Here is a 24,411-nt window from a genome sequence, read left to right on the forward strand (position 1 = left end):
TTTAGAGTTTATTGAAAAACCACAAAACAGCGAATTCACAAAAAGTGAACCGCGAAGTAGTGAGGGAACACTGTATACAATTGTAGCACTGTGGTTCCATTTTAACTGCCATGACAACGTTCTAGAAAATCCTGGGATTTGTACTTTATTGAAAGATATTTACAATTCTCAACCAGAAAGTCTGAATGCCTCACAAAGTCACATATCTCAGAATTCCATAGGATAATACCACGGTAGATAAAGTGGAATCATTGTGTTTTAACTGGATGGTGTGAAAGGCTTTTTGAAAACGTTTCCGTTAAAACAACTATCATTTAATGCAGCAGTCTTTACTTGGAAATTTTGGATACAACTAGAAATAATTAAAACATTTCCATTGAAGAAGCCATGTTTCAATTTTTATGAGAGAGAAAGAGAATGCCAATCTGTCCATTCTTCAACTGCTCATCTCCCCCACCCATCACTGGTTCCAACTGGCTGAAGAGACAATCATGCAAGGAAGTAGATACTAAATCCAGGGGAAGGCTCTTCATTTCCACATTTCCTAAAATAAGACATAGACATTCATCCCTCTTCTCTCTATATCCTTGAAGCAGTCCCATATCTTAATAGAAACAGCTCTGTCAAATGTCAAAGGAAGCAGCAAAACTAAGCACCAAATCCAAAATTTTGTTTTCTACCAGTTATGTGAATGATCTCAATTACCATGCTTCCAGACAGTGTTTCTCTACAGCCATTCGGTTAACAGTCCCGCTACAGACAAAATGCCACTGCTTTCACTCAGCCCTCTGTATATTTTAAAAACAAAGAATTGTGCAACCGCGCATTTACTCCCAGCACAGTCTTTCACAGAAAGAATTATTTAGTGCAGAGCTTGGAACATTTTTTAAAGCAATTAATTCTATATTGCTCATTAATTTTCCCCACATTAATGTATTAGCCATTGCACACTGCTTTAGTGATGCATTATTAATGAGCTACTTTTTAATTATGTTAAAAATTATTTTTGTTTACCAAAATACAAATAGAAAAATGGCTTCTGAAGTCAAGCAAATAAACCTCCCTAAGCATAAGCCAGAGCCTCAACTCTCTTTGGTTTCTTCCACTTGATTCTTCTGAATACTTCTATGGTTCTGTGATTCCATGATGAAAAGTTTTGGTCATTTCCCACCTTTTATATCCCCTAAAATGTTAACATGCCTTTCCAAAGATTTACTTGTTAGCAATGAGAGATTTAAGCCCAGCATATTAACTGTAACTTTGCTTACTATAACACCGGATAGTCAGGTTCATTTGCTTATGGCACAGAGGAGGACCTTTTCCATTGAGGTTCATATGAGTATCCCTCATCTGAAATGCTTAGGACAAGAAGTTTTTTTGGTGTTCATATTTTGACTTTGTAATAACTGTATTTTCATTTATGTATATAATATGATATCTTGGAGATGTGTCAAAGTTCAAATATGAAATTCATTAATGTTTCATATAGGTCTTATATATATCATCTGAAGGTAATTTAAAATAACAGTTTCAATAATTTCGGGCATGAAACTAAGTTTGTGAACACTGAACCATCAGAAAGCAAAGGTGCCACTATCTTAGCAATCCATGTGGACATTTTCTGATTTTGGTGTATTTTGGATTTCCAGATAAGGGATGTTCAAGCTATATCTGCTCTGTAGTACTGTCCATATAAATTAGGTGGGCTTTTAGTGTTTTGGCATCCTGTCCTTTTGAATAAAGAGCTTCACGACAGTCTTAAAAGACAATATAATGTACAAGAATGATTTTTAGCACTTGGCTTGGTTTTTAGTAAAAAGCACATTGGGACACAATTTAGTAACATAATTCTATTATTATAAGTTCCACACCAAGAAGAAATATTTGAGAAAACAAATACAGCTCTACATAGAATTGACCTCATCTATCCGTGTTCTTGTAATATCTCCTTACCAGTTTAGCTTTTTTCATGTTTTTGTGAAGGTCAAAAGATCATACAGAGCAGCATTTAACACATTATAAAACATTGCAGTTTCAAGGGAATGTTGGCAACTAGGAGAAGAACTTTATATGTACCACTCTATTTTTTTCACTCAGTGGCAAGACATTTTTAAAGCATCAATGTCCATCATTTCTGGATATCAATTTTAATGGTTTTTTAAAAAAAAATAATTGGTTCACACAAAAAGCAAAAACCACTATTCAAATACACATCAGTAAGTCAGGAGCAAGCATTACAGATAGGATTTTTGTAATAAAGATCTATCGTGGAACAATTTCACCAATGGCTAAAATAGAATAACAGTTTAGAAACTATTTTCTTTCTAGAGACAAACAGATAACCAGTTGCAGGAGGAACAATTGGATGCCTTTTGGAAGCCCCACTTCTGCTGTGATTAATCTTTAGATGCAGCATCTCTTCCTGCCATCCGAAAATGGGTCTACTCTATTGTCCTTCTTAAAAATCCTGTATTTAATCCAAGTCTTCTTATTGATTGCCAAGCTGAATAACTTGGCAGTCAAAGGCTGAGTAGATGTAGTTCTTTTCCAAGGAGCAAGAAGATCATGAAAACACCAAAAGTGGTACATTTCAAGCATCATCACAATTAAATGTTGCCTGTTCTCATTACCACTTCTGGAGTAGAAGCTCTAGGAGGGGAAAAAAGGATACATTTGGATTGCAAAACATTATCCTGGACTGTCATCTTCTAGGAAAATTTTGGAACATGACAGTTATTTCAGTTTGAGACCCTGGTTCTGGAAATTCCTCTATGGCGTCATTTGAAAGAATTCGCCTACAGCTCTTAAGATGCAGGTGGCCCTCCTTCCCATTTCTACACACTTTAAAAACAGTTTAAAGATGGAGTGCCACTGAGCCTATCACACAATGCAAGACTACTTCCGGTGGTTCCCTGTGGAACTGTGTCTTTAAACTGTGTGTAAACACTGAGGTTTTGGAATCGGGGATGAAATGTCTTCTGAACTCCCGATTCACACAAAAACAGCTAAAGGTACTTATTTTAACATGGGAGGGGAACTGTCAGATTCCCCTGAGATAGATCGTTGCAGTGAAATCAAAGTGTGGGCATTCCTGTCTGTGGTCTCGAAATGTATCTTGATGCTCCTTTCTCGCCATTCATCCTCTTGCATGAAACCTTTACAGTAATTTTAAAAAATAATTTATTCTTCAGGAATTGTGTAATTTTGATATATTACCAGTTTGCTGTAGCTATATTTTCCCCTTTGTTAGGCTTAGATTTTTGACACCCCCAATTCTGAGGTTTCCTCTTTTTTAATTAAAAAGAAGAAAGAAAGTGGCATGAGCAAGGACTACATTCACTTGTGTGATAGCTCAGGATGCAGAGGATTACTGTGGAAATGGACAAAAGTACATTGCGTGTGATGGAAGTGAATATATTATCCGTGTTTCTTCTAAATGGACCAGAAAGAAATGCTATGGTAAAGAAGACAATTCCACCTGTTTTCCCTCCTCATGGGATGAGGTCCTCAGACAAAGGAATCTTCTTTTATCCCAGGTGTCATCGTCATAGCCAACAATTTTAACAATCGACATACCACCTCATCTACAGAAGAAAAGCATAAATGGACCCAGAATGGATGCATATCCCCCTGAATTCACCTCAGTGCCAATGAAATTCTGATGGCTGCATTATGTAAATGATAAAGGAGTATTCTGGTCTGTGTCGCTTTTGCATATGTATCTATGACATCACTCCATTTTCACATACATCTAAATTCTGGAAGTCTTCTAAAAGCATAATATATAAGCATAAGTATTTAAATGCAAAATAATATTTAAATATGTATGAATTTTATTCCATAAAAAGAGATTTAGATGTGCAAGTTTAAAATACTAGAAAAAAAAACATTAAAATCCAGTAGACATGAGCATCACACAATTTTGGATTATAAAAGACTAAATTCTTCCAACATCCCTACATATGACAGATAAATTAAACCATGCTCTTAAGGCATTTTTTTTCTTTTAAAGCTTGATAGTGATTTCCATAGGACAATGCATATAGAAATAACTACTAATGGAAGCTAAGCTTTAGATCGTGTGAACTGAGGTCAGTTTTTGAAAGCTTCATATTCAAATTCGTGACCATTTGAAAACCTACATGTCAAATTAATATTTTTTAAGGTAAAGTGGAATAATTTTAACATCAAACTCATTTTTTAAAAAAAAAACAAAACATGCCATCAAAACTATTCACAATAAAATCTTGGAATGCAACAAAAGGTTATGAAAGGCCAATGGCAATCCATCTCTAACTTCTGTTGATGTCTTCAAGCAATGCCATAACTACATATTAGATATCTTTAATAATGAACATATTTTCATAGGGGTACCTTCCAAATCCCCTCAATCAAGCCATATTAACCGACAAGAAGACAAATAAGAAGGAAGCCACCAAGAAATGGCAGCCCTGCAAGGAGAAAAACTGCTTGACTCTTATTTGTGACAAATGGAACATGCATATAGAACACCATACAGGATTGCAACCTCGGAAATTAAATTAAGACTTCAGTCTGGTGTCTCAGTTAGTCAGAACTATTGTTCCTTTATGTGTAGAATCCTTAGTGAACAGAGTGCTTTGAGTACGCACAGTCAACAATTCTCTCATTATCAAATGACCAGAGATGGAAATAATATTTCTAATTATTTGTTTCCAGGTCAAGAAACAGGTTTGCTGACAGCTAGAAAGCCCCACTGGGAAGAACAATAGCCCAGTTAGAGCTTGACACCGTTTTCTCTTGGTATTTAAATGCACTCCGGTGTGCCAGAGGAATGGTTCTGCAGAGAAAAAATTGAAAGTGGGGAGGCTTGGCACCAAAACATATAAATACAGAAAACAGGCTGCTTCCATAGAAAACAGGTTTTGGGTGCAAAAAACTGAGTGTTTTCTCCACTGAATAATTTATTTGCAATACATAGGGGATTCAAATATACACAAACTACTGCTACACACACACACATATTCTGGTAGAAGAGAGAGAACTGCCATAATTATTTAGCCTCAGAAATTAAGCTGAAATAACTCGGGATTTACTGACCACAGGTAGAGATGCATTTGCATTGTAGAATCAATGCAGTTTGATACCAATTTAACTGCCATGGCTCAATGTTACGGAATCATGGGAGTTGTAATTTTACAAGTCTTAAGCCTTTTCTGCCACATAATGCTGATGCCCCACCAAAATACAACTGACATGATTCCATAGCACTGAGCCAAGGCAAACTGCTGTCAAACCGCATTCATTCTGCAGTGTAGGTGCATCCGAGAAAGCCTCCACAAAACCTTGACTGATTATCCTTCATCTCAATCTCTCTCTCTTATAATAAATGAAGTATTCTTAGCTGCTTTAGCTTCACTGATAGATGTCATGTTCCTAATGATTCAGGAATAAATGGTTTCCTTTAAGCAGCAACAAAGTCATCAGGATTTTTTTATTAGGTCAATTAAAATTATCAATAGCCTTCCCTCCCCCTTGCCAAGGACACTTGGAGGAAGGAGCAGGTCTATGTCCTCACTTCAGCTTTAAAGGCAAAGAACTGAGCGGGCAATTCTAAATGTAATAGGTAATAACCTCACAATTGGGAAGAATAATTACTGAGTGCCCTCCCTTCCACTAACTCAAGGTTATAACTAGGATTAAAGCACTGGGATTGCTGACTCTGCAGAATCACATTGCACGTTTCCCAAATGGCAACCCCCTCCCAGAAGAGAAGCTTCTGAAAGCAAACTGGGTTAACTTAACTTGATTTTATTTTAAAATCACAAATGACTGATGATTTAACATAATAAATATCTACTGAGAGCAATGCACACATATAGAATGAGAAAATTTAAGAAACACATATTTCAAAGAAATCAACCTCCCTTCCTTCCTCCTCCTCTATGTGTCAGAAGAAGAGGAAGAATGACAGAACATTATTATGTTAATTAATTTATAAACGGAGAAGGCAACAATAATAGCTGAGCAGATACTATTGTTGATATTGCTTTTGTACATATTAGCAGGCCTGCTGTCCCATTTTGGGGCATTACATACACACTTTTCTTTTGGGAGGGGTCCTACTGGTTTTTTGTCTCTCTGGGTCCAATTTGCACCATCTCTATGATGAAAAGGATAGGGAACTTTCTGGTGTTTCTTCTCCTGATTTATTTTTCTCTACTAATTTGCATGCAGAGGGATGGTAAATGGGAAAGAAGGAAGAACTGAGGATGATCCATGGTGGCCAGTGGCCTCCACATGACTGGAGCAATGCAGCCACTTTAGGATTAGGTCAAGCTTAAAAGGAGCTATCCAAGGTACCATTTTTAAAATGAACTAGATTAGAACCATGGGTAGGTCTTCTAAAATGTAGTTTGAAATAATATCACAGCAATATCCCTATTAAAACAGAAGTCTCCATGATTCACACTGGGTCTCCCACTGCAGCACTGCCTCAGCTGGTGCCCAGCAATGCCAACCCATTATGGCTGTCTTTGTAATCATAAAAAAGGACTTGTAACGTCTTGTATTGCAATTAGTCTACCAGGGAATTATCAGCACATGGACTAGCATGGCTAACATCTTTTTCCAGGGAAAGCTAGTGGACTGGTTTAAGATACCCTAAGCATTCTGAGTTGCTAAGTTCATCAAGTGATGAAGATGTATCTATGAGCACTCTGAGATTACACACCTGCTCCTTGGAGGGGGGGCTAAGAACAACCAAACTGTGGGGCCTTTGTCATAATGAAATTCAAATTCAGCTCATCCACCCTCATCCAGCCCATTAAAGCAACCAGCCATTGTTCCAGGATTGCCACAGCTCAAACTGACTCTTGTGGTAGGGGGAAATAGAACTGTGTATCTTCAGCATATTGATGGCACCCAACCCAAAAACCTCGAATGATTTCACCCTGTGGCTTCATCTATATGTTGTAAAGCATGGGAGATAAAATAGAACCTTCTGACATTCCACAGCACAGTGCCCATGGGGCTGAACAGGAGTCCCTCACTGTCATTCTTTGGAATGACCTTGCAGATAGGAGCTGAATCACTGTAACACTTGTCTGCCAGATCCAGGACACTATGACCAATGGTATCAAAAGCTACTGAGAGCCAGAAAGATCAAAAGGATAGCACTCCCTTGACTTTTCCCCAGAGTAGGTGATCAATCAGAACAGCAACGGCTGTCTCAATACTGTATCCTGGAACCAGACTGAAATAGGTTCAGTAAATCCTCCAAAAATATCTGAATCTGCAAACCCAATTATGGAGTGCTGTTAATAAAGCAGATTTCTCACATAATTCTGGATCTAAGGAGGCAGAAGAGAGTGCAGCATAGACCTCCTTAAGGAAACAGGCACTTCCTCTTCACCTAGTGAGGCACTTATCATCCCACAGGCTCAGCCAATCAATCCATGTCTGAACCAAGATAAGCAAGGGCCATGACTATACATAGTAAGACACACTGATTCAAGTGTTTTGTCTGCATCATCAGATTGCAATAACAGAAACTGATCCCAAGATGCCAAATCTTCATAGACTGCAGTGACTATGGTGTCAATTTCTGAATGAATACAAGTGACTTTTTTTGGGGGGGGGGGGGGGGGAGGTCCAAAACATCTACAGCACTCTGCCAGATTCTGTTTTAAAGGGATGTGGAATGTAAGCTGGAACACAAGCAATACAGTCCCATCCTCTACTTGTTTTAATGAACTGATAGCTAGCTCTATGCCATGATCAAAGCAGTAGTGAAAAGTTATGTCCACTGTTCTGCCATGTTCAAAACATTATTTGTTCTGCAAGAGAAAGCAGCTTTTGTTTCCTGTTGCATAATGAGTCATTCTGCTGGTCTGTCATTGTTCTGCCACCATCATTGCTTATGTAGTCGACTGGAAGGCTTGTCAGAGGCATATGATGTGCATTGCAAAACTTTCCAGGGTCTTTCGCCCTATGTAAACCTTTTTTGCAAAATCTAACATGGTTGAAAACAATCACATCTTGTACAGAATAAAGAACTGTCACATTGAAGCTTTTAAACATATCCACTATTACACTTGCAGGTTTCAGCTGATTTTTCTGGCAGGCTAATCAACTCAATTTTAGTTCAAGGATAGCTTAGTGGCAGACTATAGGCTAAGATTGTTTAGATTGGAGCCAGTTTGTCTGGCTGCTGTGTGATCATAACCTTTTTTGTGGTGTTATACTAAGAAGCTTTTTCAAACACAATGCCTTCCAGAAGCTTCGGACATCAATTGTCCTCAACCGACCAGCCAGACCATGGGGACAGGAATGCTAGTACTAGTAGTCTAAAGCATTTAGAAGACTCTAGGTTGCAGAAGGAGGGCTTACAACTTCACTTGAAAGAGAAATTAAAATGCTACGAGTTTGCAAAAAGAACATATATACATATTGGAAAACTCTGTATTTTAGATTCTTTAAAGATTTATAGATAATCTTCCAGCTATACAGATGACCTACTGGGATTTTTTTGATGCAATGTTGGGTGTAATATTGTTGTATGTCCCTTGATTAAAAGAGGAGGAGTGTTTGAGGTACTCATCTATTGTCTGGAATTTTGTGTCAGAAAGAGTAAGACTAAAAACCGAGGTTGATTTGGCGATATGCAGACATAACTCATTTTCACCAACTTGAGTATATCTCCTGATGTTCAAGTTACAGTCCTCCATTATGTCATTTAATTTATTGGCCATAGGTTCTGCATATAATATGGCTAACTCTGGTTCATGTTCAACTTGACAATCTTCTGGTCAAATACAACTCCCATTTTCTTGTCTACGAAGAATTCTTGGAGATGCTGTAGTCAGAATCCCAAACTTTTGCTGTTTGCTCTATGAGGAAACACTGATCACATATGAGGTAATGCAATGAGGGTTCAACGTTCTCTATTGCTGCTGTGTCAAGTCTGCCAATCCTCTCTTTAAGAGCGTTAATAATTTCTTTGTATGAAAAAGACTGTCTTTTCAAAGATGGTGGAAGAATTGCTTCCATCAGACCTGGATCGATGGACCAATTAGCAGCACCTTCGTTAAGTGAAAATAGAGAGATATTATCTGTATTATCACCATCATTCATTACCTCAGCTGTTACATGAACAGTCTATTATATTTGATCTTTCTAATGTAGTCAAATCTATTATTTCTTGATTCAGCTGGTGTTCACTTGCTTCTGATTCTTTCTCAACATTTGGTGCATCATAGTATTCTAATATTGACTTTTGAACTAAGGTAGGTAGAGTGTTTAGATAAGAGCTTTATGTAGCTGGGCCCATGTAAAGACTATCTTAAGACTTTGACAGCTTATAATGCATAAAAACAAAAGTCTTCAAACCTCCTATGCTCTATATCAGTGGTTCTCAACCTGGGATCCCCAGATGTTTTTGGCCTACAACTCCCAGAAATCCCAGCCAGTTTACCAGCTGTTAGGATTTCTGGGAGTTGAAGGCCAAAAACATCTGGGGACCCCAGGTTGAGAACCACTTTTCTATACCTTGCTACTTCTGCTTTTATAATTTTATCCTTAACATTTTAGCTATTGAAGTTATTAAAAACAGGAAAAAATATGTCCCAGAAATAGATTTCATATTGAATTAGTAAAATTGTAAAACAATAAAAGGTAGTAAAAACAGTAAAATAATAAAATGCTTGATTAATAAAATAATACAGTTTGTCAAAAAGTAAATAGTTAAAAGAGTAAAAATTATAAAATTATCTAAATACTAAAAGATCTCTACAGATTTACTTTGTAAAATACAAAAACTTTGTAAATGTCAGAGTTAAAACAAATCAAAGAGTCATGGTATATTCCAGGCAAAGATTTATAGAACAATGTCCAGTCTTTGAAGGAATAATTGTACTAACCAGCAGCCTTTTGTGTCAATTGCCTTTTTCAGACTGGTTTGAGTTGTAAGTATCCCTACAGCTACACCTAAACACATTTGTCCCACAATTCTGATACTTCCAACTTCATTATGGGAGCCACTGATACTGGACAACGCTTGATGTCTCCAAGTATAATGTCTGAAGAGTGCAGAGTTTACCAACAACTCCTAAGTTGGGTTGTTCCTACTCCAGTTGATTTGTAATGAGCAAATTTTGTCTGATGGATTGGTAGCTTTAAAAAATAATGACACACTGTTCATCTCCCTGATGTGCTATTTTGGATCCAGTACATTGTAGTCCAAACACCCTAAAGCATTAGATAATGTCTGATCTTAGAAGCTCTAGTTAGCATTTAGATGGGAGACTGTGAATGAATACTATAGCAGGAGTTGTAGGTTGCATCTCTGGAGGCAGAAGGAACTGGCAAGTTCTGAATATTCTTTTCCTAAGAAACTAGAAAATTCATAGGGTCACCATAAGTGACAGCCTTTCGTTATAGCACAATTTCACATAATTTTGTCACTGTGTGAAAAAGTAGAGCTATACTGTCATTCCATCTACTACAGTCAGTTATCCTTCCCACCTCTGCCATCAGGATCAACTTCCACAAATCCCTGGCTATAAGAACAGCCTTCCCTACAGTTTGCCTTTCTAGGGGAAATGCTCAGGTGACTGCATGTGTCAATTCCACAGCCAGTCTCCGGGGATGCATTTCTCACAAAGTCTGGTTCTGAGCAGGTGCTAGGCCTTTGAGATGTACTCTCCAAAGAACCAAACTAAGGGCTTACAATTGGCCCTCTAAATTTGTGGTTTTGACTTTTGTAGATTTGATAACTCACAGATTGTTTTTCAAACATTCTCTCTAGGAATCTCTAAGTCCTCCAGTACAACTCTATGGTCAGCTTCTGCCAGAAGTTGATCATAGAGTCTTGCTGGAGGGCTTATTGATTCTAGATAGCTATGTCCTCCAATGTGATTCTATGGTCAACTTCTAGCAGAGTTGTACTGGAGAACCCAGCGATCCCTTGAAAAGTGATCTCCCAACCAAACACTTTTTTTAAATTTGGGGTTTCTACTTTTGCAGGAGTTTTGTACTCCTAACCCCAGTGAATGTGGAGAGCTGACTGTACACTTAAGAGAATTTGTAGCACAATAATGGACCCAATAGGACTCCCCAAAGCTCCTGGTGTGATAATATCTGTAAAATACATTTTCCTGTCACTGCCTGAGCCCTCTTCACACCAAAGTCCGTGAAATCCCAAGGTACAATAGTACCATATAATTTTCCACTATATCCCAATGAAGAATGGCTTATTATCTAATGTTCTCATCCCAAAGAAATATGCATTTTTTCCTGGTGCAATCACCCCATTTTTCAAAATCCAAAGAAAAATGCATTATTTTCTGAGTTAGATTTTTTTACAGAATAAATACCTGGAGTATCATAACTTCCAACACTATCCTTGCTGTACGTATAATACGTAAAGCAAACAATTTCCTACTTTTTTCCAGAAGTGAGAGAAAATATTCAAGACTTCTCCTACCTTCCTGGGAAAACAGATTTGATTTTCTGCTAATTCTGCTCTGAACAACAAGTCGCTGCAATCACATCAATGGTGCACAGAACATTCTTAGTTGTCAACAATTTACCCTTGTCTGTTTCATTCACACTGGCTTGTTTATGGTCATTTGGTTTTTTCCCCTCCCTTTCCCTTATTTTTTGTCAGCTTTGCTGAATCCCTGTATAAAAAGAGCCCACATCTGAAAACTAATCACTTCCTATTTAGCATTCGCTTTTCATTGTTTACAGTTATGATCATATATGCTTGGAAATCAGCTGGATTGTTTGGCATCCAAGACTGCAGCTGCCTTGCTCCATAAGCAAATGTTGTCAGCTGAAATTAGGCATCTGGAATTTCTTCACCACTCCAATAATTTACATCCGGTTTATAAGAGATATGTAATGTTGACATAATGTTCTTCTCCTTCCAGCAGCATCATAGAAGACTTTTCACTGGCATCGTGTTCTCTTTTTACATTTCCCCACAGTGTAAATCACATGGCTCTTATCTGAGTAGGCCATTTACGATCATGAAATTATCTAGGTTGATAAAAGCATTAATCAGACCACATGTGTGCACTTAAAGATCCATTTCTACCATTTTCTCTGATGAAGTGGAATTACATCTCCAAGCTTTTAGTTGTGTGAAAATGAACTAAAGCAGCCATTGGGGAAGAGTGTTTTGATACATTACACCATTTCTAAACACCATCCAAAGGGTTGTGCCTTTTATACTGGGTAATTGGCACCACATTTGTGCCAGTAGGAGAGAAGCACTGAAAATGACGGCTTGCCTGCTTCCAGTTATGTTTAAAATCCAATAGAGGTTATTCCAATTGCAGACTCATTTTAGGTGTTTTGCGGTAGTGTTTTTTAAATGCTAATTTCACATTCATAAATCAATCTCGGCACTATTTTTGGAAAGTATATCCTTAGTCATCCCATTTCTCCAGCCCACACTTATGCTGGGAGCTAATATTGTGACACTTTAACTCTTGCTGAGCGCTGCAGGAGTGAGAAGGAGATTCTGTTTCTTCTTAAGCCAACTCCAATAGGGTTCAACAAATCATATCACACATGGCATAATGGAAGAATAGAAAGACAGACAAGTTTATATCCCAGACTTGCCGCTTCCGCAAATGTAGACCCCTTTGCATCTGCTTCCTTGTTCTTGTTATCCCGTATATAATGACAAAAATCAACAACAATAGAGGATGTTTGCCAATATTCAAAAGCTTCTTAATTTCAGTGATTTTTGTGGGTGATTTTTTTCTTCTTAAACATAATGCCATAATAATAAGATTATTCTCCTCCTTCATTGCCTAGTGGAATGTGACTGCAAGCTTCCTCTTTCAAATCCCAAATCAGAGATCTTACCATAAAAGCACTTTTATTAATTCAGAAATGGATTCTATTTCAAGGACTGGTAGCTACACCTTTAATTTGAGTGCTCTTTTGTAGATTTTACCCCATCTTTCTAATGAGTGGTGTGTTAGCTAAGTCATATACATTTAAGACATCATTTCTTCCCCATTAATACTATCAGAGGTAATGTCATCTGTCAATATTCATACACCCCTTCTATAATAAATATTTCCGGTTTATTCAGGCAATCATTTTGCCTTCAAGTCTCTATCCAAGAGGTATATATATATATATATATATATATATATATATATAACGCATGCACGCACACACACACTAACATTTTCCCCTTACTTGCACACCCATTCTGAAGTATCACTGGCAATGTACAAGACAGATTTCAAATAAGTGAACTGAAATTAACCAGAGAGGAAGGCTCTGGATATCACAGTGATTGGAACAAACGACAGTTCCAGGGAAATGCATGGCTACTCAGAGACCATAATCTTGGAACTCAAGAAGAGACGTGGAGCCATTTTTCACCAGGTTCACGAGAAAATGTCAGCATGCAGCTGCTCCACGCATTGTCAGACTGCATCTTACTTTGGCCAAAGGAGGGACACTGCTAGTCACCCCATTAAGGCAAAAATTTAAAGGACCCATCACAAATTTGATTTATTACCATGCTCCTAAGGCACACTCTCTACAGTGTGCTGCAAATTTCAATTGGAAATGAAGCCAAATGTCAGCCTCCCCTAAAGGTATGGTCTGTGTGTATTTGAGGAGAGAGAAATTCAAAACATTCTGAATACCAAACAGCCACTTACTCCCTTCCCACCTCTGCTTCTTTCTCAATAACTCTAGACAGTTTACTTCAGAAACAAGAAGAACATAACCCAGTACACAATGGGTGATTTGTACACATAGCTCTGGCTAACATTAACATAAATACAAAGCCTTTATGCATTCAGATACCATGCTTTTTTGGGGAGGTGGGTTGGTCTTCCAGAGGCAAAGACATGTTCAAGAACAAAAAGGAAATCAATTTTTAACCAAAAAGCAAGATTAGTCAGATGCAGCCAACCTTTATCTTACACAATGACAGCCACACTGAAGCAGACACAAAAGTCTTAAATTAAAATCCCAGCCTTTCTTCAATACACTGCGATCCTGGACAGTGATTTTAAATGGTTGCTCTCCTCTTTATTGTTGACAGAAAGTGATACCAAACTGGGCGGAAGCTGATTTTGTTACTACTGAAGAATGGTGCCTTTAAAAGTTACCTGTCTTGCAATAGAGAAAATGTGGACAAACAGCTGGATTAAAAATTTACCCTCCCTTCCAAATCATGCTACTAGTGCTAATGTATTAAGACATTTTTAAGGACATTTTGTTGATAAACCCCCAGTTTAGCTTTCTTATTAGGCTGGAGATATCTTGTTTATGGTTCCTATATAACAATTATCTGACACATCAAAGGAAAATGAAGGGTTCTCTATATGTATGTGTGTGTGGATTCATCACATAAACAACAGCGCAGTAAATAATTCCCAACATCCTTAACACAGTCATGTGAGACTCCAAATCACATTTAGGTTTCACATCTGCTCAGTTCCAGGTAGCCTTCTCAATTCTGAGCTGGCATTGTGGGATTTAAATGTCCACAACTGGACACCCTCCCTCCTCCACCCCCTCTTTCCCCAGCCCATTGAAACATTAGCTCCAGGCAAGAGTACTAGGAAGGAAAGAAGGAAGGAAGGAAGGAAGGAAGGAAGGAAGGAAGGAAGGAAGGAAGGAAGGAAGGAAGGAAGGAAGAAGGGGGTGGATGAAAGAGACAAGAGACAAATGAAAGGTGGGGGACATCAGCCAGAACCTTTTCCCTACCTTTCCATGGTCCTCTTTCAGCCTGTCTGCCGTCTCCTGAGATTGAAGCCACCTGTACTGATCCAGCCCATTTTGAAGGCGAAGAAAATAATCTTATTGAAATGGGAAAAGCTTCAGCTAGGCTTGGATGTCTAGAATTTTCTGCCTAAGCCAGACACAGCAACATAAAATTGCATCTGAGCGCTTTTGTTTCTCCTCCTCTGTAAAGGCAAAGCAAGCAAGCAAGCATGCATGCAAGCAGCAGCAGCTCCCTGAGCCTGCCTGCTCTCTCTCATTCACATAGACATACACAGACACACACACACACCATCTTCCCAGCCCCCACCAGCAGCCTAACTCTCTCCTCCTTCAGTCAGGGTCTTTTATGCTTCTGAACAGCGATGACCTATTCTGTCCTCATCTCTATTACTCTTGCTTTCCCTCTGATAAAAGCGCATGCCGAGGTGGCAGTCAGGTGACCTCTCCTCGCCTAAAAGCAGAAGGCACACCGAAAGGAGCCTTTGGGCTCCTTTTAGCTCTCTTTCTTAAGAAACAAAAGCAACCAACATTATCTACATTACAAAGCAAGAGAGAAAAATATAACTCTAGGGAGAGATAAATGGTATTTTATTCCACCTCACACTCCATCTCCCCTCTAACCAATCATCAAAAGAAAGTCAGTGCAATGTGGTGGAAATGTATATAATTAAACTTTCCAATGCTAATAGCCAGGTAAGCATTGCCAGGGCATCTCCATCACCTGAACATGCATGCACAACAAAACAAACACACACCTGATTTTACACATTCATTGAAAAGCTGAATTAAATGTTCTCACTCAGGGAGTTTTGAGCGTCCCGGTACTACAAGCACATGGTGTAGCCTCATACAACCCATTCATACCACATTTTGCAGTGCACTAGAAATGAAAATGAAGGAAATATATATTTGTACTATGGGAGCCCCTGGTGGCGCAGCGGATTAAATCACTGATCTGTTGAACTTGCTGACCAAAAGGTTGGCAGTTCAAATCCAAGGAGTGAGGAGAGTGCCCGCTGTTATCCCCAGCTTCTGCCAACCTAGCAGTTTGAAAACATGCAAATGTGAGTAGATCAATAGGTACCGCTTCGGCGGGAAGTAACAGCACTCCATGTAGTCATGCTAGCCATCAGTGTTCCTCCTAATCCTTTGCCATGTTACAATTATGAGCCATAGGAATCCACCTGCAGATTACACTAGAGTTAAAAGCCTGTAAAACAGGAAAGGTGTGAATGTATTCCATTACATTTTACATTTGTTTCTTCTTGTTTTAATAAGTGCAAATGGATATCATAATATGTTTTGTGTTTTAATAATAATAATAATAATAATCATCATCATCATCATCACTATCATCATCGTTATTTATATCCCACCTTTTTCTCTTACAAAGGGACCCAAAGTTTTAAATACGGCTTGGGCCCTACCTATCTTCGTGATCACATCTCCCTGTACGAACTGGGATCTGCCGGGGAAGCTCTCCTCTCACTCCCATCGCCGTCGCAAGCGTGGCTGGTGGGGACGATGGAGATGGCCTTCTCGGTGGTGGTCCCCCGGCTCTGGAACACCCCCCCCCCAGAGAGATCAGTCAAGCCCCACATTGTCCTCTTTCCACAAGTAACTGAAAACCTGGTGGTTCCTGCAGGTTTTTGAGCAAGATTTGTCTCTAGACTCCCCCCCCCCCCCGCCCCGGTTGTTCAACTAAGACCCTGCTCTGGATTTTATCCACTCCCTGGCCCTATGATACTCTGATGCACAAGTTTTTACCTACCCTTTATAATTGGCCATGTCTACCGAAGTCCTGTTTACTGGTCCTTGATTCCTTGATGGAGTATATTGATTTGGGTTTGTAATTTTGTGTCTATTTTTAATAGAATTGTTTTTGGTTCTGTCTTATGATGTTGTTTATTATGTTTACTATGTTTTAACTTTGTTGTATGGAGAAAACAGCCCAGAGTCCTCTCAAGGAGATGGAGAGGTATATAAATAAAGTATTATTACTATTACTATTATTAAATGGGTTGTAGTTATTAAATGTCTTTCTTCGATTTTATTTTGGGATTTTTTTATTTTTATTTTGTTTTTTCAGAGAGCATATCCTGACAAATGGAAGGAAGTCACTGAGATTAGTGGAGGAAGAATGTAAGAGAAAGAATTAGAACAGTAACAGCACTGGCTTTTGCTCAGGAGCAAGTGGTGGAATGACATGAGTAGAGGATCTATCAGACACAATGGCAGTGGTACTGTGGCTCACATTTGCTGACACTGTGCAATAGGAGGTACCCCTTTTGAATGTGCTTTACCATGAAAAACGTATGATTTGGTGATCCAAAATTAATCCAGATATGGTTCCCAGGCTCGAAGGCTCTTACTGAGCTACTGAGGAAGAGCAGAAGACAACTCAGAAGTAGCACTGTGGCTATTGGTACAACTAAACTCAAGGTGAAATGACATTTTCCTGTTGATGTGCTGAGAGTCAAAAGAAAAGTCCAAAGTTATATAAGACACATTATGCTGCTGATACTCAGTCGGTTAGTCGCTTCCGACTCTTCGTGACCTCATGGACCAGTCCATGACACATTATAGGAACATGTAAAGTGAGAAATATGGATTAGTGGGAGCCAGACATAGTAACATAGATAAATATTTCAACAAGCTAGAATGGTCCATAATTGGACATTTTGAGTCAAATGTTTGCATTGTTTTACTCTGGAAATCAAATTCTAAGATAAAATGAGGTGACATTAATTCTGAGATATAGCAAAAGCAGTCAAGAAGATAATGCAGAGTCTGACTGAATAATATTAATAAGACTTCAGGGAAAATCCATCAATACAACAATAATCCAAGTTTATGCTCCAACTACAGAAATAGAAGAAGAAATTGCAAGATTCTGCCTGAATCTAGAAAGAAATTGATCGCACACCAAAAATAGGACTTATTGTTAACCATAGGAGATTGGAATGCAAAGGTACGCAGCAGAACAGAATAATGATTGTAAGAAAATTTGGCCTAGGATCAAGAAACGGATCAGGAGAGTGATTGGCTGAACAAATTCTTCAAGCAACCAAAGATGTGACTCTATACATGGACATCATCTGATATAGAAATCCATAAAATTACATAATTGGAAGCAGAAGGTGAAGAGACTCTGTTCTGTCTGCAGACACAAGCCAGGAGCAGATTGTGGCCATGTTATATCTTTTAATCCACAGTCTGTACTGATACCAATTAATATTAAAATCTTTTGAATGAAGTTGTTCAGACATTTGTTCACAGGAACAAAGAAAACTATTATAATAATCAAAGCAGAGAAATAGAAAATGTCAACAACTGAGGAAGAACAAGAAACCTCTTCCACAAGATCTGAGAAATCAAAAGGAAATTTAAATCAAGAGTTGGCATGCTCTATGACCACATGGGAACAAATTGCATGACCAAGTACAAATAAGAATATAATAGATATAATGCATGGAAGAAGTATATATAAAAGAAATGACACATCTCTACGTGGATGACACCCAACTCTACTACTCTTTTCCACCTAAATCCAAGGAAGCCCCTCGGATTCTGGACCAGTGTCTGGCCGCTGTGTTGGCCTGGATGAGGGTGAACAAACTGAGACTTAATCCCGACAAGACAGAGGTCCTCCAGGTCAGTCATACGTCTGATCGGGGTATTGGGTGGCAACCTGTGCTTGACGGGGTCGCACTCCCCCTGAAGGCGCAGGTCCGCAGCTTGGGGGTCCTCCTGGATTCGGGGCTGACACTTGAGGCTCAGGTGTCGGCCGTGGCCGGGAGGGCCTTTGCACAACTAAAACTTGTGCGCCAGCTGCGACCATACCTCGAGAAGTCTGATCTGACCAGGGTGGTCCATGCCTTAGTTACCTCTAGACTGGACTATTGCAATGCGCTCTATGTGGGGTTGCCTTTGAAGACGGCCCGGAAATTACAACTAGTACAGCGTTCAGCAGCCAGGCTTCTAACCGGAGCGAATTACAGGGCGAGTTCAACGCCTCTGTTTAAGGAGCTTCACTGGCTGCCATTTACTTTCCGGGCCCAATTCAAGGTGCAGGTTATCACCTACAAAGCCCTAAATGGTTTGGGACCCACCTACCTTAGAGACCGCATCTCCCTCTATGAACCCACACGTTCTCTTCGCTCGTCGGGGGAGGCCCTTCTCTCGCTCCCACCACCCTCACAGTCACGGTTGGTGGGGACGAGAGAGAGGGCCTTCTCCATCGTGGCCCCCCGGCTTTGGAACTCTCTACCTAGAGAGACCAGGCAGGCCCCTACCCTCCTCTCCTTCCGGAAGAGCTTAAAAACCTGGCTGTTTCAAAAGGCCTGTATCCTGCTTGTTGATTTTAATGATTGTTTTTATTGATGTTGATTTTTTTACTGGGATAATTGTTTTATTGCTTTGTTACTGTTTTGTTTGTTTTATCGGGCCTGGCCCCATGTAAGCCGCCCCGAGTCCCTTCGGGGAGATGAGGCGGGGTATAAAAATAAAGTTGTTATTATTATTATTATTATTATTATTATTATTATTATTATTATTATTATTATTTAAGGAAGAATCATTTGAAGATGAACCTACAAATTTAGAGAGTGAAATGGAAGCTGCACTCAAAGCACTTAAGAGGAATAAATCACCAGGAACAGATGACATACTAATACAGTTGCTTCAGATTTGAGAAAGAAGATCTACTCATGTTTTAAGCAAAAACTGCCAACAAATATGAAACACAAAACAACGGCCTACAGAGCAATAATAATAACAACAACAACAACAACAACAACAACGTTTATCTATATCCCGCCCCATCTCCCCAAACATTATATATTCCAATTCCCAAGAAAGAAGATATGATAGACTGTAGAATAGAACATTTTATTGATTTGCCCTTAGGCCATATCAAAGTACCAAGACAAACAACTAGGCATGAAAAGATTACATTCTACACAAAATTTAGATAAAACACTTGTAACAATACAATAAATAAATATGATATAACTGAGTGTGTACATCATAATTCATTGTCACCCCTACAATTTACTCCAATCAGCCCCACATATGTGGATCTCAAACGTATTGTTTTGCTCTAGTACAGAGCCGTTTTATATGTTACTAGCTGTGCCCAGCCACGAGTTGCTGTGGCAAAGTGGTGATGGTATTGGTTAAAAATTGTTGTGGAATTTTTATTTGACGTTATTTGTATTTTTTGACTGGGTTGACCTTGAAGGAACTGGGGGTGGTGAGGGCTGACAGGGAGCTCTGGCGTGGACTGGTCCATGAGGTCACAAAGAGTCGGAGACGACTAAACGACTGAGCAGCAGCAGTATTTTTTAATTAATTTTATTGTAACTTTTTTATTTATTATATTTTATTATTTTCTTGTTTTATTTTTAGTTATTTTCTGTTATTATAGTATTCTATTGTATTAATTTTAGTGTTTTTAATTATTTTTAGTGTTTTTTATTATTTTTATTGTATTATTTGTATTTATTTTATTTTTATTCTTTTATTATTATTTGTGTTTTTATTACTTTATTTTATTATTTATATGTATTATATTTTATTATTTGATTATATTATTTTTATTTATGTTTTTTAATTGTATGATTTTATTTTGCTTTTTTTATGTATTTATTTTATTATTTTTGTTTCTCTTTGTCTTGGGTTGCTCTGAGTTCTGTGGTCTGCCTGGTCATGTTCCAAATGTATTCTCTCCTGATGTTTCGCCTGCGTGTATGGCAGGCATCCTCAGAGGTTGTGAAATGTGTTGTAACGAAAGGACGTGGGGTTTATATATCTGTGGAATGACCAGGGTGGAAGAAAGAACTATTGTCTGCTTTAGGCAAGTGTGAATGTTGAAATTGGCACTGAATAGCCTTGTAGTTTCAAAGCCTGGATGGTTCCTGCCTGCCTGGAATGAACAAAATGTGGCTCCCAGTGTTAAAAAAATCTGTGAAATCAGGACAGTTAACTAAAGAACAGCACTGAGCAATCAGGGAATTCCAGACATGATGTACTGAGGGCCAGCTAACATCTCCCAGCAAAGGATTCCTCTCCGAAGCAGGAAGTAGGCAGGCCTTGAAGGTGCAAGGGCATTCAATGGCAATCAAGGTGGCCAAGTGGAACATTCACAGTCGCCTCAGACAGATAAGAGTTGCCCCATCCTGGATATCATGGCTGAGATAGAAATAAACATCCCACTTGTCTGTTTTCAAACAGATCTCATAATCTCTGAGGATGCCTGCCATAGTTTGGCAGCAGAGAGGGTCGTGAGGGAATGGGATGTTTAATAGACTTTTTCTGAATCCCTTCTTATTATCCAACATATTCAGTTATCAAATGTTCTGCCGGCCTGTTTATGTTGGATAAGTGAGACTCTACTGTATATTTATAATCTTATATTATCTGCTTAGAACTGGATTATATGAGGCTCCTTCTACACAGCTAAATAAAATGCACACTGAAGTGGATTATATGGCAGTGTGGACTCAAGATAATTCAGTGCAAAGCAGATAATATAAGATTATAAATGGGTTATATAGCTGTGTGGAAGGGCCTTGAGTCTACATTGCCATATAATCCAGTTCAAATAAGATAATTTGTATTTTATAGGCAGTATGGAAGAGGCCTGAGTGAGGCTTGAGTAGGTTGCTAGGAGACCAAGTGGGTGGAGCTTAGCCTTCTAATTGGCAGCAATTGGCTAAAAACAATTATTCCTCTCCCTCTAATTAGGACTTTATTTTTCTTTTATTTTTGTTGTCGGAACGTAGGGGAAAGGATGGTGGATTGTGCTGCCAGATTTCTAGGTTCTGGGGCTTGTACTTTTGTTGTTTAGTGGGAGGGGAGGACACCATTACTCATTTATATATATAGATTTTTGGATCTTGGCCGCACATAAAATATGTTGTTCTGATGTGTGATTGTCCATTTGATATATGAACCAAGGAACAAATCTCTCACCTTCTGATACAATTTACAGTCAAATAATATATGTGCTAAATCCTCAATTTCAGGTGATCCACAGATACAGAACTGTTCATTATAAGGGATGTTGTTAAATCTCCCATATCTAACCATTGTATCAAGCTGATCAAATCTAGCTCGAGTAAATACCTCCCTAAAATGTTTTGGCATTTGGATTTTTAGATAGTTGGCAATTTGGAAGGTACATTTATATGAGAGATTGTAGTAACCATGGTACCACTGAATTAATCTTATTTTTTTTTAAAAAAAGATGTTCAAAAACTTTTACATACAGGAAGTGAGAAATTATAGATGTCCAAACTGGGTTCAAGAAAAGAAGAGGCACAAGGAATCAGATTGTATATGCTGTTTAATGGAGCACATCAAAGGATTGCAAAATAAAATCAGTCTGTGCTTTACAGATTATAGCAAAGCCTTTTTGTATACACCACGAAAAGTGAGGATAACTTTTAAAGAAATTGATGTGTCACAAAATCTGATTGTCTTGATGTGTAACCTGTACTCAGGATAAGAGGTCATAGTCAGGACACAATATGGACAAAGAGAATTGTTTCTAATTGGCAAGTGGATGAGTGCATTTTATCACATTATCTGTCTAACTTGCAAATTATCATTCATAATTTATCATACATAAAGCAGACTTAGAGGGAAGAACTGTGAAAATTGGAGGAAGGATCATTAACAATTAAAGATATGCAGATGACACCACATTACTACAGAAAGACTTGCCAATGAAAATCAAGGGAGAAAGTGTTCATTAAGATAATGAACAAAGATTATTTACATAACTTTAAAATAGATGGAGACATTGAAATAATTCAAAATTTTTGATAACTTAGCTCTGTCAATCATCAAAATGGAGATTGCAGTCAAGAAATCAGAACAAATTAAGACTTGGAAAGGCAGCTATGAAAGAACCAGACAAAATCCTGAAGCATCAAGATATACACAAATAATAAAGTTAGGATTGCCTATACCATTGTATTTCAGCTTTCTATATATAGCTGTTAACTGGACAGTGAAAAAAACCTGATAGGAAGAAAATCAATTTGTATTAAATGTGGCGCTGGGGAGACTTCTACGGACACCATGGATTGCTGAAAAGACAAAAAATGTGGTCCTAGAACAAATAAAGTCTGATACCTTACTAGAAATCAAGACTGGTTAAACTGAGACTCGTACTTTGGTTGTATCATGAGTAGACATGTCTCTCTAGAAAAGATGATAATACTTGGGAAAATGGAGAGTAGCAACAAAGGAGAAAGATTGCATTGCAGATGGATGGATTCAATCAAGGAGTCTGACTTGAGAAGGGCTGACCTGATCATAGGGTAACTGGAAGTCTCTCAGGGCCTTTCTACACAGCTGTATAAAATCCAGATTATCTGCTTTGAACTGGATTATATGGCAGTGTAGAAGAGGCCTGAGAACATGAAGAGCTTACTTGCTTTTCTTCACTGCAGATAACTCAAAAAGCCTGCCAAGTATACCAGGCTACTCTCAGATGAAGAAACCTCATTTCCCCCTTACTTTAGGGGACCTTCAACACTGTCCTTTATCCCAGGATCAGATCCCAGATTATCTGCTTTACACTGGAATATATGAGTCCCCATTGCCAGATAACCTGGGATAAACAGATAATCTGGGATCAGATCCTGGGATAAAGGGGCAGTGTGGAAGGACCTTAAGAGATGTAGCATTAGTGCTCTGACTCTTCTGTTGATTGCCCTGATTAGTCATCTTTCAATTTACTCTTGATGCTCACTCTAAGACCACATTACCATTTTGTCCATTGTATGTACAGTAGAGTCTCACTTATCCAAGCCTCGCTTATCCAAGTTTCTGGATTATCCAAGCCATTTTTGTCATCAATGTTTTCAATATATCATGATATTTTGGTGCTAAATTCGTAGATACAGTAATTACAACATAACATTACTGCGTATTAAACTACTTTTTCTGTCAAATTTGTTGTATAACAAGATGTTTTGGTGCTTAATTTGTAAAATCATAACTTAAGTTGATGTTTAATAGGCTTTTCCTTAATCCCTCCTTATTATCCAAGATATTCGCTTATCCAAGCTTCTGCCGGCCCGTTTAGCTTGCATAAGTGAGACTCTACTGTATGTCCCCAAGATCTTACCCGCTCTGTGAATTGTCATGGTACCTCATCTGCTCAGCTTCTCTCTGCCACTATGTTTCACTTGGCCCTTCCCTCCCCTCTTCCTGACTTTACAATGTTAATTAAGTGAGCTGCTGGCCAAATCTAAGCAGTGATTGTTTAATAAAACTCTCCATTTTGTAATAAAGTTCCATATTCATCAATCTTTCTACATTGCAAAATAAAATACACACCCTTAGGTCTTCTATTGATTCATGTTTTATTGCAGGAGTGGGTGAAGAACCCTTCAGTGTTGTGTATGTAAAAGAGAGAGAGTGAGAGGTTGAGAGAGATTGGATATTTAAAGAATATTTTGGAATACTGGGTCCTGTTTTGGTCTCAAAATATATATTTTTTTAAAAATTTGGAAGTAGTTGGGATGAGTATATAATTACACAATCATACACTTTACATCATTTTCCCCCAGCAAAAGGCTATGGGGAGATATCTGAAGTGAGCTCAGGAATGTACTGGAGCCAGTAGACCAAAAATATGCCTCTCCA

At 38.4% G+C, this 24,411-nt stretch overlaps 1 protein-coding gene across 20 annotated transcripts in view; it reads right to left on the bottom strand.

Annotated features, from left to right (window-relative positions):
• Positions 1-24,411, bottom strand: part of magi2 (membrane associated guanylate kinase, WW and PDZ domain containing 2) — a 929,612-nt gene that overhangs the window by 587,109 nt on the left and 318,092 nt on the right. Inside the window, exon 1 of one of the 20 annotated variants that reach the window (XM_062983528.1) lies at positions 14,731-16,381. The exons of the other annotated variants lie outside the window; for them this stretch is intronic. The gene's annotated coding sequence lies outside the window, so the exon portion shown is untranslated. Of the gene's footprint in view, positions 1-14,730; positions 16,382-24,411 lie in introns of those variants that run through there. 20 annotated transcript variants of the gene reach the window in all.

The sequence above is a fragment of the Anolis carolinensis genome, chromosome 5 (assembly GCF_035594765.1).
Source record: "Anolis carolinensis isolate JA03-04 chromosome 5, rAnoCar3.1.pri, whole genome shotgun sequence".
NCBI classification, from domain to species: Eukaryota; Metazoa; Chordata; class Lepidosauria; order Squamata; family Dactyloidae; genus Anolis; species Anolis carolinensis.